This window comes from Chiloscyllium plagiosum, chromosome 20 (assembly GCF_004010195.1).
Source record: "Chiloscyllium plagiosum isolate BGI_BamShark_2017 chromosome 20, ASM401019v2, whole genome shotgun sequence".
Classification (NCBI taxonomy): domain Eukaryota; kingdom Metazoa; phylum Chordata; class Chondrichthyes; order Orectolobiformes; family Hemiscylliidae; genus Chiloscyllium; species Chiloscyllium plagiosum.
Window position 1 is genome coordinate 52,591,790 of NC_057729.1, and position 7,426 is coordinate 52,599,215.

Genomic DNA, 7,426 nt, shown 5'->3' on the forward strand with positions numbered 1-7,426 from the left:
GGGGGACGGGGAGACAGTGTAGGGGCGGGGGAACGGTGTTATACGGGGTTAGGGGGTGATGCCTTGGTGTGTTCTGTGCTGCTGCATCATCTTCTGAACGGGCAGCAGCCTTTAAGAACTCTGAGCCCCAGAGGAAAGGCATTTAATCGATTAACCAAATAATCGATTATCCGAATGAAATAGTGCCCAGCCATCACGTCGTGATAATCGAGGTTCCCCTGTACTCCCACCCACGTCCTCTGGATAATCGAGGTTTCTCTGTATTGAACAAACCTGGATTGTTAATTCTTTCATCTTTTAGATTGCAGGTTTTGGTTCATCAATAGGTAAATCCCAGAAGGTCTGGGATTTACATATTATTGAGCCGAAACCTGCATTCTAAAAGATGAAAGACTAAACAATCCAGGTTTGTTCAATATATCTCTATACGACACTGTAATCTTTTGCTATAAATTCTGTGTCTTACAGTCTTATACTCCACAACCACCTGATGAAGGAGCAGCGCTCTGAAAGCTAGTGCTTCCAAATAAGCCTGTTGGACCATAACCTGATGTTGTGTGATTTTTAACTTTGTCCACCCCAGTCCAACACCGGCTTTTCCACATCACAGGGCAGTCAGGAAGGGTGGCACTGAGGGAACAGTGATATATTTCCAACTCAGGATGATCATGGCTTGCAGGTGGAAGTGATGTTGCCATGTATCTGCTGCTGTTGTCCTTCAAGGTGGTAAGGGGCATGGATTTGGAAGGCATTGTTGAAGGAGTCCTGGTGAGTTGTTGCACTGCATCGGGTAGACGGCACACACTGCTGTGACTGTGTTGGTGGTCAACGGAGCGACTGAGTGAGTAAGGTGGTGAATAGAGTGCCAATAGGATGGTTGCTTTGTCCTGGATGGTGCTGAGCTTCCTGAGAAGTACTGGAGCTACTCTTATCCAGGCAAGTGGGGAGTATTCCAGCCTACTCTTGGCTTGTGCCTTGTGAATGGTAGACAGGCTTGGGGAGTCTAAAGGTAAATTATGTGCTTCAGAATACCCCACCTCTAATCTGTACTTGTAGCCACTATATTATTATGGCTGGTCTAGTTTCGATTCTGATCAGTAGTAAACCCCAGATGCTGACAGTTGGGACTTCAGTGAAGGTAATGATATTAACTGTCAAGCAGTGATGGTTAGGTTCTTGGTTGTGTGGTCTGTTACAACTAAAACTCCAAGAAAGCAAAAGCATAATGAGTTTAAGGATTTGTCACAATTTACATGAGCTAATCTTGAATAAAACAAAGAACTTCGAACACTGGAGACCTGAAATGAAAACAAAAATTGCTGCTGAATCTCAGTGGGCATGGCAGCATGGGGAGAAAGCTGAGTTAATGTTTCGAGTCCAGTGACTCTCATCAGAATTAATCTTGACGTCTGTTCTTTCAATGTTGCAATGCACTATTTTAACCGCAGCAATAATCTGTGATGATTGAGATTGTTAAATGTTGATATAAGGCATAAGTTACTTTACAGAGATGCATCCAAGTAAGAGACATCAAACTAGGAGATGGTAACTTAGTGGACAAAGAGATTAGGTTAATGCTTCCAAAAGAGGGGGGTAAGTGAAATGAGTGGAGAGTTTGTAGGTGGCACGGTGGCACACAGCGCCAGAGACCCGGGTTCAATTCCCGCCTCAGGCGACTGACTGTGTGGAGTTTGCACATTCTCCCCGTGTCTGCGTGGGTTTCCTCCGGGTGCTCCGGTTTCCTCCCACAGTCCAAAGATGTGCAGGTCAGGTGAGTTGGCCATACTAAATTGTCCGTAGTGTTAGGTAAGGGGTAAATGTAGGGGTATGGGTGGGTTATGCTTCGGCGGGTCGGTGTGGACTTGTTGGGCCGAAGGGCCTGTTTCCACACTGTAAAGTAATCTAATCTAATCTTAAGTAGTCATAGAGAGTATCACTTGGCTCTGGCCAGTTGAAGACATGGGCGCCAATGGTGAAGGGGGCAGGTGAACGAGGAATGAATTCACCTGAGCTTCAAGTTGAAGGATATGAGAGACATAAGAGTGCCAAGTTGGGTGGTGGTTAATATTGTGCCTGAGGTGGTTATGAGAGTGAGGGAGAAGATTGAGAGTGAGTGAGAAAGAGAGAAAGAGAGGTGAGCCCAATGAGGGATCTAAATACAAGGGTAAAATAGTAACACTTAAGACCTTGGAGAACTGACAAAAGACTTGAGAGGGTACTCCTGATTGAGATGCTGTCTTTTTGGTGAGAAGTTAAATCGAGGCTCCAATATCTTTTGGGTAGAGGGAGAAGCATTCCATGGTGCAGCTTTGAAATGAAAGGTGCCATGGAAACCCAATACTTTCCAGGTTCCTGTTGCAAGGTTAAGGTCATTGAGGTGCACATTCCACTCCAACCACCCAACCCCTGTTTTACATTTTAATAAACAATCACTTCTCCATATAAAATAGCAGAGCCCAGTAAATACACAAATAAACCATGCGATTGGCAGTGATGTGTGCATTTGAACATTGCCAGTCAATTGGTCATTAGGAATTGATTAACTCTGCGGGTCCATTTACTTAAAACAACAAAACGCATTGTAAGTTATTAAAGAAACAGTACAACAAAGGAACAGATTCCTCTGAGTGCAGCTTCTAAACCCAGAGATAATTGTCAGGCGGAGTGACAATGTTGTGTACTTAGAGCACATGAAGTCCTTAGAGGTGAACTCTCTTAAAGGTAAGGCACACACATACAACAGTGATCTCATTAAAATGTATAAGGTTGAGGGAGTTTGACAGAGGAGATGCTGAGATGCTGAATAAAATTCATTACTTTTCCACCTCTTTCTTCAGTTCTGAAATGTTAACAGTTTCTGCCTCTCCACAGATGTTGCCTGACTCAATGTGTTTCTCCAGTATTCTGTTTTTATTTCAGATCCACAACATCTGCAGTATTTTATTTTTGTTTGAGATGCTGAGATGACAGTTCCTTTATGGGGGCATCGAGAATGAGAGGGCTCCCATTAAGACAGAGACAGGAAAGAATTTGTTCCTTGAAAGGTTGTAAATGCTTAGAACAGTCTTATCGTGTCATAGAATCATGCAACATGGAAACAGGCCCTTCAGCCCAACTCCTCCATTCCGAACAGCATGCATTTCCCAGATGCCAGTCAGCATTACCCAGGTGACTGAGAATTGCACAATCTGCCAAATACCAGCATCTGCCCTCAAAAACCCTACCTTTGCATGTATCCATCCAGATGCTTTTTAAACGTTATAATTGTACCAACCTTCACCACCTCCTCTGGCAGCTCATTCCATACATGCACCACCCTCTGTGTGAAAAGGTTACCGCTTAGGTCCTTTTTAAATCTTTCCCCTCTCACCTTAAACCCTCTAGCTTAGGACTCCCCACCCTGAGGAGAAGACCTTGTCTATTTACCCTATCTATGCCCCTCATGATTTTATAAACCTCTATAAGGGTTACCTCTCAGCCTCTGACGCTCCAGGGAAAAGACACCTAGCATATTCAGCCCCTCCCAATAGCTCAAACCCTCCAATCCCAGCAACACGCTTGTAAATCCTTTTCTGAACCCTTTCAAGTTTAACAACATCTTTCCTATAGCAGAGAGACCAGAATTAGATATAGTATTGTAAAAGTAGCCTCACCAATGTCCTGCAGCAGTAAGATGACATCCCAATTCCTAAACTCAATGCACTGATCAATGAAGGCAAGCGTGCCAAATGCCTTCTTCACCATCCTGTCGACCTGCAACTCCACTTACAAGGAACTGTGCACCGCCACCTCTAAGTCTCTGCTCAGCAACACTCCCCAGGGTCCTACCTTTAACCATATAAGTCCTACCTTGGTTTGCCTTATTATTATGCAAGACTTTACATTTATCTAAACAAAACTCCATCTGCCACTCCTCAGCCCATTGACCCATCTGATCAAGGTCCTGTTGTACTCTGAGGTAACCTTTTTCACTGTCCGTTCCACCTCCAATTTTGATGTCATTTGCAAACTTATGAACGACATGTCCTATATTCACATCCAAATCATTTATATAAATGATGAAAAGCAGTGGACCCAGCACCAATCCTTGCTGCATTTTAAACATTCTGAAAAACGAGGGTGGAAACATTGTATTAAAGTCTAACAAAAAATTGACATATCTAGTTGCTTAGTGAAAAATGTGAATTTGGTTGGGGGAGTTTAGGAGTCATTCTGTGGGAAGTAACCGCAATATAATATAAGTGTCAAGTTCTCCTCACACTGAGTTAACATTTCAAAAATTGAAGAAGTGTCATTAACTCTATTTCTCCCTCCACAGACGCTGCCAGACCTGCTGAGTTTCTCCAGCAATTAATGATATGAAGTTTGCTGCTGGATAGCGGACTAAACAATAATTTTCAAAACAAAAAGAATTAGATAAAGAGGAGGAATAATTATAAGGCTATAGGAAAAGAACAGAAGAGTTAGATTAACTGGATAGACTTTAAGAATATTCTTTATGCTGCAATCAGAATTGAAGTGCTATCTGTAAACAATAATACTTCACTCTTCAGCTTGGTTTGGTATTTTAAATTCATAGAATCCCTATAGTGCGGGGAGAGGCCATTCGGCCCACACCAAACCTCCAAAGAACATCCCACCCCATTTGTTTAACTCCAATGGCAACTCCACACACGATGGGCAATTTAGCATGGCCAATCCCCATAATCTGCACATCTCTGGATTGTGGGAGGAAACCACGCAAACACAGAGAGAATATACAAGCTCCACACAGACAGAATAGAACAGGGTCCTGTATATTAATGCATGTAGCTACCCAAGGCTGGAATCGAACCTGGGTCCCTGGTGCTGTGAGGCTGCAGTGCTAACAACTGAGACACCGTGCCATCCTAATAACTGCTAATAGGTTTAACCAGTGTGAATGAAGTGTTGGATAAAGCAGGTTACTGATTAACAGGGCTGACTGTGCAATAGGTTCTCATCTGGGAAACCGTCACAGCTTCTCATTCTTCGCCTCATGAGACAGAGCTTCCTCACATCCTGCCCAGGGGCGACTCAACCCTGTCTCCTCCTGGGAAACTTTGGCAACTTTCCAAAGGAAGAATCTTTCTCTGGTAAATCGGTCTCGGGTCTCTCCGCTCTCCCACTCCCTGCACACTCACATCCTCTTCCCAGATGCCAGTCAGCATCTCCCAGGGTTGCACAATCTGCTGTGATGAAACGTTAACTCTGTGTGCAAACCACAATCACAGGAAGAGGCTGTGTTTACTGAGGTGCACAGCCAGAATCCTGCCTTCTCAGACTCGACGTAATACCTCACCCTCGAGTCACTGCTCACTTGAGAGCAAAAGGAGGCTTAAAAATAACATTCTTCAAAATCAGGAAGGGTTTTGCGAAGTGAAATGTTTCCACCGTGCTGGAGTGTCAGTAACTAGAGAAGACTGATTAAAAAACAAACAAAATGGGGGGGGGGGGGTTGAAGAGAATTTTTTTCCGCACAGTCAGTTCTCATTTGTAATGGTCAAATTCAAGCAAGATATTGCGGAAATCTGAAATACAAACAGAAATTGCTGGAGAAATTCTGCAGGGTTAGCAGCATCTGTGAAGACAGAAATTTGGAGGAGGTCTACAGCATGGGTTCAATTCCTGCACTGACCAAGGTTACCATGAAAGACTCTCCTCAACCTCCTCCCTTGCCTGTAGTGTGGTGACCCTCAGGTTAAACCACCCTCCGTTGTTTCTCTCTATGAGAGTCATATCTCTCTACTGACAGTGCAGCCCCACGGTGTGGTAGGACTATGACAACTTCACCTTTTGCTACACAGAAAAAGGCCCTTCAGCCCGTCGAGTCCATGCTGGTCAAAATCAAGCACCTAATTATTCTCATCTATACTATTTAATCTACTCTATCCCCAACAGAGTTAATGTTTCGAGAACTGAAAAAGAGCAATTGACTCTGTTTCTCCCTCCACAGACGCTGCCAGACCCTCTGAGCTTTTCCAGCAATTAATGATTGATATTTGCTGCCTGACAGCTGCTTAAATAATAATTTCAAAAAAGGTATTGGGCAAATACTTAAACAATGGAGGAGGAACAGTTGCCAGGCTATGGGTGAAGACAGGATAGTAAGATTAATTGGATAGATCTTGCCTAGGGACTAAATAGGCATATTGGGCCCAATCATGGCCTTTTTCTCCGGGTCAGACTAAGATTCTCAGTGTGCTCAGGCTGCACTCACAATGGAACATTTATAGTGTAGTCTGTCAGCCAGTTCAGTTGCACTTAGTCTAAAACAAGGTTATTGATATTGCCACTTAAGTGCAGTAAACGATATTTGGCACAACGGTTCCTTTAAGATGTGTTTATACAAGATCACATGAGAATTTTAAAGAGACAGTATATGGATGGACATGGGAAAGAGAAATTAAAGGGATCTTTGGTGGCCACAATAACTTTCATCAAAGTATTACAGAAAAAAGATGCATTTTGTAAAAAGTTTTCATCTTGCACTGATAGGACATTTTACAATAATACAAAATCAAGAGGAAATTAGAATTTATACTTCATCGGGGAGAGTGCAAATTGCTTGACAAGTGGACTATAGACGTGTTGCCATTAAGAATGCAGCCGTCAGTGCTGATTGACAGTTAATTGTCAGGTTTTGTTCAATTTATAAACCATGCAGGTTGACTGATTGGATAGGGCATTGCCAGAGAAATGAACCAGCAAATGCTATCCCTTATTTAACTGAGGTGAAAGAGGTGAAGTCTGTGTACATGTTCTTTCTGACTGAATAGAACAGGGATCAGTGTATTAATGAATGTAGCTACTCAAATTCAGGTTACCACAAACCTCACTGACTAAATTGGTTGCCAGTGCAACTCCTAACACTTTCAGCATTTTCCAGCAAATACTGACCAATTGCAGAATCACAGAGTGATTAGACACAGTGATATGAGTTTTGCAGGTGTATGCTAATTGGGTATAGTCAATACCTTGTTTGTTGTGAACACTCTTATGCATTTGTATAGCATCTTCTAACACAGTGAAGCTTGCCAAGGAGCATCATGGAAATCAATTTGATGTTGAGCTATCGGAAATGTTAAGGCAAGTGAGCAAAGGTTATGTCAATGAGTTAGGAGTGGGAGTGAAGTCAAGGTGCTGAGAGAGTTAGAGGCAGAGAAGGTTGGGGGGATGGTGCAGCAGTGAGAGTATACACCCTTGGCAGCCGAAGACACAGGTCAGAAACAATGGGCTGAATGGTACTTTTCTCAGCTCAGTCGTGAGTTTATTGGAGAGATTCTTGCTGAGAGGGTGAGCAAGATTTCTCATTGCATCTTACTGAACTTTGCCACATTAACTACCTTTCCCCTCCCCTGTGATGTCCCTCTTGTCTGAATCTAGCATACGCTCTTCCCAGAACCAC